Source organism: Nomascus leucogenys, chromosome 22a (genome assembly GCF_006542625.1).
Source record: "Nomascus leucogenys isolate Asia chromosome 22a, Asia_NLE_v1, whole genome shotgun sequence".
NCBI classification, from domain to species: Eukaryota; Metazoa; Chordata; class Mammalia; order Primates; family Hylobatidae; genus Nomascus; species Nomascus leucogenys.
The window spans coordinates 51,147,755-51,160,568 of NC_044402.1; the positions used below are offsets into that span (position 1 = coordinate 51,147,755).

The 12,814-nt window shown below is 41.2% G+C and overlaps 1 protein-coding gene across 1 annotated transcript in view; it reads left to right on the top strand.

Moving 5' to 3' along the window:
- LOC100588639 (HLA class I histocompatibility antigen, A-11 alpha chain-like) overlaps positions 1-12,814 on the top strand; it is a 462,712-nt gene that overhangs the window by 104,482 nt on the left and 345,416 nt on the right.

Below are 12,814 nucleotides of genomic sequence, written 5' to 3' on the forward strand. Positions count from 1 at the left end.
CTTGCCCCTGGTGATCTTCTGCCTCCCCACAGCACCTGTAGTAGTCTGTCCTCTGTTGATTTTTTCTCTGTATGTCTCCAGTACGCTGGTGTCTCCGTGCCCATTCTTTGCTTTGCCAATTCTGTCTATATGTGCTTCTTCTTCCTTCTTGGTGCTTCTCTGATCCCTGACTTGCCTTCTCCTATGGCTTTTGTTATGACTAGGAATATATCAACCAGTGTTACATACATTCCCTTCTGTACATTCATGTCCTAACCTTCCCTCCTTGCCTCTTGTCTTAAGGAAAAGGGTGCTTCCTCCCTACCCCTTCTCTTGGTATAGCTTCCACCCTCACCTCCTCACTCTCCATTATCAGCTGTCTGTCCCCAGCAAGAAGTACACCATTAATTTTTATCTGATCGTAATCTTAGGTCAAACAGGGCTTGTGGATGATTTTATAATAATAGCCAGAGTGATCATACACTCTGCTTTGCCTGGAACCATCCTGGGTTTCACTTTGTCCTGGTGTAATTATTAATAGCACCTCCTTTCACTTTCAGAAATGTCCAGTTTGGACTATAAATTACATCCCTTACAGCAACTGCTGTAAACCAAAGACTTTCAGAAATGTTATACCTCCAGACCTTTCTGTTTGTTTGCTTTAGGGTTAAATTAAAACAGCCTAACATCTGTAAATTGTTTTACTTATACTCCTAAACTGCTGGCCCCTAAAAGCAGAATTTAACTTTTGCCAGGTTTTGTTTGACTGGCATGATGATTTAGAAAATAATGATAATGCAGATGCCTTTAGAGAGGGTGGCTATGTTCCCCACCACTCTCTGCTACCTCACATCTCCTCAGCCCTTGAAGGCATGTGACATTATAACCCTGATTTATAAATTTATTTTGTTTATATTACCTCATTTAAATCTCACCTGTAAGAAATTATCTTTATCCTTTCTCAAACAAAGCAACTCAGTATTCTTCAGAATCACTTGGAAAACTTGTTAAAATTCAGATTTGCTGAACTCCAGCAGAGACTTTGTTTCAACAGGTCCTTGGTGGAGCCTGATGATTGACATCTTAAGCAAATTCTCTGGAGATGTCGATGCTCCTGATGGAGGCTCACACATTGATAACCCCTGGTTTAGAGACACTACTAATTGTTCCAGCTCATCCAGCTAATAAACGACAGATCTCAGACTTAATTCCAGGTTTCCTATTCCACATTAAGTCTTCTTTATTCTTTCTTGTTTCAGCATTAATGAAAACAAATAGTAATCTTTAAAAATGATAAACAAATATTTTAAAAGAACATTGGTATTTCAATGAAGCTGGGCAAGCCAGCAGAGAGAATGAAAATACTCATATGAACACCACTGGAGAGTTTCAAACAACTATCACCAAACAGGTACTGATGGCTTCATGAGGAAGGAAATTTAGACATAAAAAAGGAGAATCTATAGTGCTTCAAAGGTGCTTTACTCTCTCAGAATTATTATTGTTATCCTGGGTTATCCATCCACTGGACTGAGTGGAGATATATATACATATTTTTTTCTTTCTTCTTTTTTTTTTTTTTTTGAGACAGAGTTTCACTATTATTGCCTAGACCGGGGTGCAATGGCATGATCTCGGTTCATTACAACCTCTGACTCCTAGGTTCAAGCGATTCTCCTGCCTCAGCCTCCCAAGTAGCTGGGATTATAGGCACCCACCACCACACCCAGCTAATTTTTTTGTATTTTTAATAGAGACGGGGTTTCGCCATGTTGGCCAGGCTGGTCTTGAACTCCTGACCTCAGATGACCCACCTGCCTCAGCCTCCCAAAGTGCTGGGATTACAGTTGTGAGCCACTGTGCCCAGCCCTTGAATGGATATCTTAAACTCTTAGTAGGCTCAGTAGTCTGAAACCAAATGCCTCCAGTTTGCAAGGGCTAGGGTCTTGAGAGAGTTGATATTGTGTTAGTTCCAAAGGACTTCCAAGCCAATTCTGAGGCATAGAGTTTATAAAAATTAGCCATAGAACAGGAAATGATGCAGAGCTCTCATGCACATGAGACAGCTGTCACACACAAGGAAGCAGACACAGAGCCATGCAGCAGCCATGCACAGATCTGGAGGGGACCTGCCAAGACTAATGGGATGAGACACCTTATCAGAGGCCAGTGAAGGCAGCTCAACTGTCAGACTAGACAGCCCCACAATGTTACATAAGCCTCCCTGCATCAGGATTCCAGCTACAGAAGCTTCCCCTGCCCCAGGATTCCCATTTCTGGGCCAATGTGAATTGGTAGAATGTCTATGGAGGAAAATAATGTGATATGTTTCAAAACTACAAATGCTCATTCCCTTTATCCCAGAAATTCCATCTCTGGGAATTTAGTCTACAGATATACTCACACATATAAATTTATTTTGGACTTTGTGGTAATGTTTGCATTAGCAAAATATTAGAAAACAACCTAAATGTACATCAGTATGGAAATGTTTACATAAATTATAGCCCAGCTTTATAACGGAATAGAAATAAAAAAGAATCAGGGAGTTCCTTATTTACAAATGGAAAATATGGCCAAGATATGTTGTTATGTGAAGAAAGAAAAAAACAAATAATGCAGAAAAATGCATGTACTATGCTACCATTTGGGTAGAAAAAATGTACTTATTTTCTTGAATATCCAAATAAGTTCTTTCTGGAAGGATAAGAATCTAATAACTAACAATGGCTGTCTCTAAGGAGAGGGACTGACTAGCCAGGGAACAGGGGTGGAAGAGAGGCTTTTCTCTGCATGACATATTACATTTTGTGAATTTTTAATTGCATAAATACATTAAGTTTTTTTCTTTTTTAGTACTTTTTACATTATGATTTTACAACATTAAATAGTAAATCAAAAAATGGACAGAGAATGAAATGGGCATTTGCAGAGCAATAAAACCAATTAACCAATAAATACCTGAAAACAGTAATCTTGAAAATGCACGCTGAACTCATCGGCTCATGCCTGTAATTCCAGCACTCTGTGAGGCCAAGACAGGCAGACTTCTTGAGCGTAGGAGTTCAAGAGCAGCCTGGACAACATGGTGAAACCCTGTCTCTACAAAAAATACAAAAGTTAGCTGGGGATGGTGGCACGCACCTATAGTCCCAGCTTCTTGGAAGGCTGATGCAGGAGAATTGCATGAACCTGGGAGATCGAGGCTGCAGTGAGCCATGATCATGCCACTGCACTTTAGCTGCCCTACTGCACTCCAGCTTGGGTAAGAGAGTGAGACCTTTTCTAAAAAAAAAAAAAAAAAAGAAAAAGAAAGAAAGAGAGAGAGAGAAAGAAAGAAAGAAAGAAAGAGAAAAAAGAAAATGCCAATTAAAATAAAAGAAGATATCATTTTATATCTTAAGTTTAAGTCTGGAATATCAAATATAACCAAGGACATGGAGAAATAGGTACTCCTATACCCTACTGGTGAGAGTATAAATTACAGTAACTTAAAAATATTTAGTAGAATTTAAATGGTGTACTTTCATTTCAAGGTTGTGTAATGATAATGATGATGATGAAAATACTACTACGAGTAAATAAAAGCTAACATTTCTTGAATGCTTACCATGTGCCAGGCACAGTCCCAAGCATTTTGCATATTAACTCATTTATATAGGGAAGTATTATTATTCCCATTTTGAGGACAAGTCAATGGAGATCAAGAGAGATTAAGTAATTTGCCCCAAAGGTCATTCAGTAAGTAAATAGTGGAATGGGGGCTTGAACCCAGGTAGCCTCTAGAGCCTTCTTACACCCTGTATGATTCTGCCCCTCTAGAGAAAACCTTGCACATGTGCACTCAGAGATGCATGTAACAGTATTAATATTGGCCGGGCGCGGTGGTTCATGCCTGTAATCCCAGCACTTTGGAAGGCCGAGGCGGGCGGATCACGAGGCCAGGAGATCAAGACCGTCCTGGCTAACCCGGTGAAACCCCATCTCTACTAAAAATACAAAAAATTAGCCAGGAGTGTTGGCGGGCGCCTGTAGTCCCAGCTACCCGGGAGGCTGAGGCAGGAAAATGGCGGGAACCTGGGAGGCAGAGCTTGCAGTGAGCCAAGATTGCGCCACTGCACTCCAGCCTGGGCGACAGGGAGAGACTCCGTCACAAAAAAAAAAAAAAAAGCAAAATATTAAATAAATCCTGTATCAGGGTTTTTCAATGACAGCACTGTTGACATTTTAGGCTGGATAATTCTTTGGTGTGGGGTGCTCCTGTGCACTGTAGGATGTTTACCAGCATCCCTGGCCTCTACCACTAGATTCCAGTAGCACTCCTATCCCCCAGTTGTGACAAACAAAAATGTCTCCAAGCATGACCAAATATCCCTGGGGGACAAAACCTCTGGTGGAAAACCAGTGATCTGTATGCAGTCATATGGCTAGGTCTCAAAACAGTAATGAGTATGTGGTGATTTATATACACTTAGAAACACACAACACTTCATATAGTTTGCAGTTTCCATATATGTGATAGAAGTTTAAACACAAGGCCTGAAAGGATACATACTAAATTTATGGCAGTGTTTGCTTCCGGGAGGAGAGAGAAAGAGAGAGAGAGGAATGGAACTAAGAAGAGAACTAAATGGACAGAGGGAATCTCAAATTTATCTGTAATATTTAATTTTTAAAAATTTGAGGCAAACATAGCAAAATGTTTGTATTTGTTAATTCTAGGTTGTGGTTTTAAGGTGCTTGCTATATGATTTTCTATTATTTTCTATATTAAGTTTTTCCAGAATAAAATATTTTAGTTAAAATAGGAAAACTGTAGAAAATGAACAACGGATAGAAATAGAAATAGAGGCCGGGCGCGGTGGCTCACGCTTGTAATCCCAGCACTTTGGGAGGCCGAGGTGGGCGGATCACGAGGTCAGGAGATCAAGACCACGGTGAAACCCCGTCTCTACTGAAAAAAAAAAAAAAAAAAAAAAAAAAAAAAAAGAAATAGAAATTCAAAGGAATTCTAAAATAAATTCTAAAATTAAGAAAAAGTTCAACTCCTTCCCTACTACTCAGGAAAATACAAATAATGTGATACAAATACAAAAATGAGATAAACTTTGTACTTATCAGACTAGCAAACTTTTTCAAAAATGTCCAGAGCTGATGAGGATGTGGAAAAATGGGACTCTTCATATGTGGCAGGCTGGAGTGTGAATGGGCATTATCTTTTTCGAAAGCCTCAAGGCAAATGACTTAAAATGCATTTCAAGGGTCACTAGAAAGAATATTATAAGAAAAGTAAAATGCACACAGGATTTCAAAAGGGTTTTTAGGCTTCAAGATAAGTCAGGGACGGTGGGGTCAGAATGAAGTCAAGGGACAGCTTACACAGAGATACCCTATAACCAGTCTCCCAACAAGAGAGCTAGATTTTATTTAGTTAAAAATAGAAATTAGAAACAGGAGGTAGTAAAAACATGGTTTCTTTCTCTTTCTTTTTCTTTCTTCCTTCCTTCCTTCCTTCCTTCCTTCCTTCCTTCCTTCCTTTCTTTCTTTTTCTTTCTTTCTTCCTTCCTTCCTTCCTTTCTTTCTTTTTTTTCAAGACAGAGTTTTGCTTTGGTTGCCCAGGCTGGAGTGCAATCGTGCGATCTCAGCTCACTGCAACCTCCGCCTCCCAGGTGCAAGCGATTCTCCTGCCTCAGCCTCCCAAGTAGCTGGGATTACAGGGCTGTGCCACCATGCCTGGCTAATTTTTGTATTTTTAGTAGAGACAGGGTTTCACCATGTTGATCAGGCTGGTGTTGGAACTCCTGACCTCCAGTGATCAGCCTGCCTCGGCCTCCCAAAGTGCTGGGATTACAGGCATGAGTCACGGCACTTAGCCGTAAAAACAGTTCTGTTTAAAATACCAGAATGATTAAAATGTTTGCTTTCTGTTTGCATGTATATCATCCCATTAAAAATAAGTTTAAAGTTTTCTATAGAGATTATATACATGCAAACAGAAAGAAAAAAATAGGAGGGCCATCAAAATAAATGGAGCAACAAAGGTCAGTTTATATATAGCAGTCAATATAACATTGGGCTGAATTGCTCAACCAAAGGATCAGTCATGAGATTAAAAACCCCAACAAAATGTAAAGCTTCATTTCTTCCTTAGAGAAACCCATTAAAACATAGAAGCATAAATCCAGAGATAGTTTAAGGGCTGCTGTGCCAGTGCAAATGGAAGAACCTCATGACGGTCTCACTCCTCTCCCTCTGCCAGGAGAAACTGCAGTCCTCCTAACACTGCGACTCCAACTTAGGAGCAAGCGCAGAGGAAAGAAGCTGAAAAGGCCTGGCCTTCACTTGACTCAGTTATCTAGATTATTTAAATTATGGGATTGGCCTGTGGAATGGTTAATTTTATATGTCAACTTGGCTAGGCCGCGGTACCCAGTTATTTGCTATGGTTATGCTGCTTCTACAATAAATGACATCAGAGAAAAGTGGTTGAGAGAAAAGTGGCAAGAAGAAATAAAAATATGCTTGGGTTTGAGGATCTAAATGCCCCTATCAGAACACATCAGACTATGTAATATTCTTGTACCACAGAAGTACCCTGTCCAGAGCCTAACACAGAGCTCTTGGTAACTCACTCTGGGAACCACATTTTAATAAAGGTACCCGCAAACTGGGCTGCCTTGAGAGAGGGCACTTGGATGGCAAGCAGCTTTGAAATCTCATTTCAGGAGGCATGAGGAGGATCTGGTTGGCCCTGAGAGACTCAGGAGTACAGAGTGCTGCCTTCCAGATGCGGGGAGGTTTGTGGTGGATGTCTGTCTCTCCCACGGTCTCAACACTTCTATGCAGATTTCTGTGGGCTGAATTGTGTCCCTCTCACCCACTGCTCCAAACTTGTATGATGAAGCCCTAACTCCAAGAACCTCAAAATGTGACTATATTTGGAAATAAGGCCTTTGAAAGTTGATTAAATTGTTGACAAAGAGTCAAACTCTATAAAATATTCAAAGAGATGTATTTTGAGTCAAATATGGGTGACCATGGCCCATGACACAGCCCTCAGGAGATCCTGAGAACTTGTGCCTGAGGTTGTTAGGGCACAGCCTGGTTTCATACATACATTTTTGGGAGACATGAGACTTCAATCAAGTACATTTAAGATGTACATTGGTTAGGTTCAGAAAGGCAGGACGACTCAAAGTAGGGGGCTTCCAGGTTATAGGTAGATTTAAACATTTTCTGGTTGACAGTTGGTTGAGTTTATCTAAAGACCTGGGATCAATGGAAAGGAAATGTCTGGGCTGAGATAAAGAATTGTGGAGAGAAAAGTTCTTTTTTTTTTTTTTTTTTGAGACGAGGTCTCACTGTCACCCAGACTGGAGTGCAATGGCATGATCTCGACTCACTGCAACCTCTGCCTCCCAGGTTCCAGCCATTCTCCTGCCTCAGCCTCCCAAGTAGCTGGGATTACAGGCATGCGCCACCTTGCCTGGCTAATTTTCTGTATTTTTAGTGGAGATGGGATTGCTCCATGTTGGTCAGGCTGGTCTCGAACTCCCGACCTCAGGTGATCTGTCTGCCTTGGCCTCCCAAAGTGCTGGGATTACAGGCATGAGCCAAAGTTCTTAATGTGCAGAGGAAGCCTTCAGGTAGCAGGCTTCAGAAAGAATAGATTGTAAATGTTTTTTATTAGACTCAAAAAGGGCGCCAGACTCTTGATTATCTCCTGGACCTGAAAAAAAAGGGAAAAGGGGATTCTCTATAGAATGTAGATTTTTCCCCCACAAGAGACGACTTTGCAGGGCAATTTCAAGATATGGCAAGGAAATATATTTGGGGTTAAAATATTTTGATTTCTTTCCTTATTTGTTATGTAATGTTATGCCAGAGCCAGTGTGGAAAGTAGGCCACATTATATAGGGTCAAATAAAACCCCTCTGATGAGACTTTACGGTTTGTAGGGCGTAACTCCCCAGGCCCCTTAGGTAGAAATTTGGGCAAGAGAAGGAAAAAGGTCAGAGTTTAGTCCTCAGAGTTAAAATAAGCCCATAAGAGTGGACCTTTGTCTAATCTGACCGGCGTCTTCATAAGAAGAGGAGATTTGGACACACAGAGAGGCACCAGGGATGCTCCACGTGAGGAAAGACCTTGTGAGGACTCAGTGAGTAGACGGCCATCTGTAAGCCAAGGAGAGAGGCCTCACAAGCAACAACCTTGATCTTGGACTTTCAGCCTCCAGAACTTTGAGAAAATAAATTGCTGTTGCTAGAGCCACCCAGCCTGTGGTACTTTGTTATGGAGGTCCTGGCAAAAGAATACACAGATGAACTCCCATATCACCGCAGAGCCCACCTTCCATCCCCACAACCCCAGATCTGAGTTTCCAGCTCTTCACAAGGGGTCTCCCAACGCTTACACCTCCTACTGGATGGAGCAGGGCTCATCTCCTCTTCCCTCTATTGCAAACTTCAGTGCAGGCACTCCACAGTCCTGCAGCTGCAGTGTGAGCCAGTTTAGCCCCTCTGCACTGTATGTGGGCAATATACACCAAAATTATTTTAAAATGCACCTAAGACCTTTTGGCCCAGTAGTTTCATGTCTAAAAATTTTCCCTAAGTGAAGCCATCCTCACAGGGTCAACAATAATTCTGGACAGACATATAGTTATAATTAAGCCTTAATCAGGATGCACTTTGACTCACTTCCTTGAAACCAAAAGTCATGTAACACTAGATACTGACCATTCATATCCCCATTGTTGCTATAGGTAGGATTTCTGACATAAGAATCAGCCAAGGCAGGAGGATTGCTTGAAGCCAGGAGTTCGAGACCAGCCTGGATAACAAAGCAAGATCCCATCTCTACAAAAAAAAAATTATGAATTAAAAAAAATTTTTTTAAAGAATTGCTTAAGCAGATCCTGAATTTTAGCAGAAAAGCTGATGACAACTAGTTTAAGACCTCCACAAAGGGACTGTTTTCTCAGCTTGATAATACAGCTTCTTCATCTCCTTGTCCCATGACTTCACCCTGCACTCTTCAGCCAATCACTTTGGCCCACTCCAAAATCTTTAAAATCTCTAGCTCCAAATTCTTTGGGGAGATGGATTTGAAGTTCCCTTCTATGTCCTCATTTGGTGGCCCTACGATTAAACCTCTTTCTCTGCTGCAACCAGGTTTCAGCTTACTGACTCTCTGTGCCTGTTGGGCAACAAATCTATTATGGTTACATAAGGAAATAATCAAAAGCATACATAGTCAGAGAAAAGAAACCAGAAGGATAACTTATTTGTTCACTACAATGGATTCTTATTACCATGTGTCAGGCATAATTCTAGGCACTTGTATTACAGTGAATAAAGTAGACAGAAGCCCCACCCACTGAGAGCCAGGCAGTAAATCAGCTAACCAAATGAATCATACATTAGGAGGAAATATTTTTTTTCACATTAAGGTTCTAAGGAGGAAATAAATATTATGGAGGAAAAAATAAAGCAGAAAGGGGGTACGAAGAGCAGTCGATATGGTTCCAGTTTTCAATAGAGCTGTCAAAATGGGCCTGAGAAGGTGAAAACTGGCATCAACTTGCAGGCAGTTAACAGCAAGTTGCCAACAGTTGTTATTGCTTGTTGGTGAAACTATGGGTAATTATATTCTTTTATACTTTTCTGTACTTTCCAAATATAGTACAATTAACATACTTGCTTTTACAATGTAAAAAAATCCCACAATAAATGTTACTTAAAAAAAAGCCTGACACCTTCAATTGGTCCCCATTTTCTACATAATAAAGTCCAACTCCTACTCCATGGGCCTCTTCCCTTTCATCTAAACTTATCTGTCATTCCTTGACTGTCTTTTCCAGTCGGCCTGATACCCTGTGACCCAGATTTGCCAAATAGGGTTGTCAGATTTAGCAAATAAAAGTACAGGACACTCAGTTAAATATGAACTTCAGATAAACAATGAATAATGCAATATTTGAGACACACTAAAAAATTACTTGTTGTACATCTGAAATTCAAGTTCAACTGAGCATCATATGTTTTTCCTGGCAATGTGACAAGTGATCTTCCTTCCCCTGTGCTGGAATAATCTCTTTTCCATCTTTCCAAATTTTTCCAGCTGATCAGAGGATGGGGAGGAGGGATGGATGTGGGTGGGAATGAGAGATAAGCCTGCCTATCAACTCCTGTATTTAATATAAGATATTCCTAGAGGCCAGGTGCAGTGGCTCACGCCTGTAATCCCAGCACTTTGGGAGGCTGAGGTGGGAGGATCACCTGAGCTCAGGGGTTCAAGACCAGCTTGGCCAACATGGTGAAACTTTGTCTCTACTAAAATACAAAAATTAGCTGGACATGGTGGTGCATGCCTGTAGTCCCAGTTACTCAGGAAGCTGAGGCAGGAGAATCACTTGAACCCAGGAGGCAGAGGTTGCAGTGAGCCGAGATCGCGCCACTGCACTCCAGCCTGGTGACAGAGTGAGACTCCTCACCAAAAAAAAAAAAAAAAAAGATATTCCTGGGGAGAAGCTGGGTGGTGGAGGGTGGGGGAAAAAGGGTGGGGCATTTTAAAAACATCGTAAAATGGCTCATTTTTTGATCTTGAATTATGACTTTCCTATAGAAAAAAATTGCACCTTTAATTGGAGAACAATGGCCCAGGTGTCAGGTATAGGTGAAAGTCCAAAGTTCTCTTCAGAAAAGAAACTCTATTTTAGTTATACAGAACATTTATTCAAATCTTCCACTATTTATGTAAAATATCCTTAGTCAACGTTTTTAACCCAACAGTGTTTTTAAAAATTGCTTTTTAAAGAATAAAAAACTTTTAAAATATTGAACCATTTAAGGGGGCTTTAAAAACAGACAGCTTTTGTTCTAAATGAGGATGCCTCTCCTTCCATTTGTCTGAGCTACCCTTTGCCCCCATGACCCCCTACTCCGTTTATTAGCTCCACAGAGACCTGACAGCACCTTAAAGTTGATCCCTGAGTCAGACTGGTCCTGTCTCAAGGTCAGCTCACATCTGAAATCAAGCCTCTGCTGAGTCTGTGGAGTAGAACGCTGATGCTCCCTTCTCTCCTGCAAGACAGCAGTGTGCTCTGGCCCACAGTGGGTGCAGAACTGCTGGGCCCAGGCTGCCGGAAACTTCTGGGCTGGCATCCAGATGCTCCAATGCACAAAGCTGGCTAACGTGGGCCAACCATGCCAGTGAGTCCACATTACAGATGGACGGGAAGCAGTGGGATTCAGTACCCAGGGGTAGCAGTCTAATCCCTCCCAAAGCCAAATTCTAGAAAAATTTTCCACTTAAGATTGTGAAAATAAAAGCTCTTACCCATGACCACGGTTTTTCATCTTGACACCCTCAGCACTTACCATGGTTCCTGGCACAAAACAGCTAATTTTTCAGTTGCCATACTAAATAGCCATTTTATACAGGCTCTCTATATTCCAATGACAACAATCTTTAGGCAACATTGCTAAGTGACAGAACAGTGTTTGGTATGCAAAACTTTGCTTAATAAAAGGGATAAATACCAATATATATAGTTGTATTTAACTTCTATTTACATAAAGAAACATTGAAAGGATACACAGAAAACTAATAAAAGTGTGTACCGGTGGGCCAGGGACAGGGGGTAGTGGTAGATGGAATGAATGAAGAAGGGCAAGGTGGTCACAGTCTTACTTAATCTATACCTTTTAATATATTATTTTTTGAACCAAGTGAATGTATAACCCTTTAAGTTACATAGTTAAAATCATCTATTTTTGGTTATATAATTTTGTAGTAGCAAAAAGCTGAACTGAAAAATAGGAAGCTATTCTCTCTGTTTCTCTCTGTGGTCACATAGCCTCTCATGTTTAATTCTTTCTAGGCTCACAGATTAACCAACACAGCCACCATACTTGAGTTTCCATGACTTTATAACTCTAGTTCCCATCGCTGTCTCAATCTAGATTTCCTTTTCCCCAAAAAAATCTGCTATGTCACTTGCTATAATTTCTAGCTTTCTGCCAAATGTTTCACGCATGGCTTTTATCCTTTTGAAGATAGCATACACATTGTTATACAGTCTATGCCCAATAACCCCAGAGGCTGGAAGCCCCGTGGGTCTGATTCTGTTGTCTAGTTTTTTTGTTTGTTTGTTTTGTTTTTTTCTTTTCTTTTTGAGACAAGGTCTGGCTCTACAGCCCAGGCTGGAGTACAGTGGCGTGATCTCAGCTCATTGCAACCTCTGCTTCCCAGGCGCAAGCCGTCCATCCACTTCAGCCACTCTAGTAGCTGGGACTACAGGTGTGCACCACCACGCCCGGCTAACTTTTGCATTTTTTGTAGAGACGGAGTTTCACCATGTTGCGCAGGCTGGTCTCGAACTCATGAGCTCAAGTAATCCCCCAGCCTCAGCCTCCCAAAGTGCTGGGATGACAGGCATGAGCCACCGCACCCGGCCTGTTTCTGCTTTTCTTATGGCAATCTCGCCTTTCTGGGGCTTGATTATTTTTGCTTGTTTGTTAGATGCATTTGAGGCCTAGGATGCTGTTATCTTCTTCCCAGAATGATTGTTTTTGACACTAGCAGTTTAGAGTCACTTTGAACAAGTTCAATGGTTACTTGAGATTTTCTGGGCTTGGGACACCATTTCTACTCCCTTTGAGCCTTTAAAGGCTGCCAAAAATGCAGCTTGGATTCTTAAACTCTCTTCAGCAAATGCTCCCAGTACAGAAGCAACCCCAGTTGCAGACTCACCTCCATGTTCCTTTCCTTTCCCAAATTTTGGCCCAGCAATTCCTCACTAACCTTTGAATATTTAAGTAAGATACTTAAA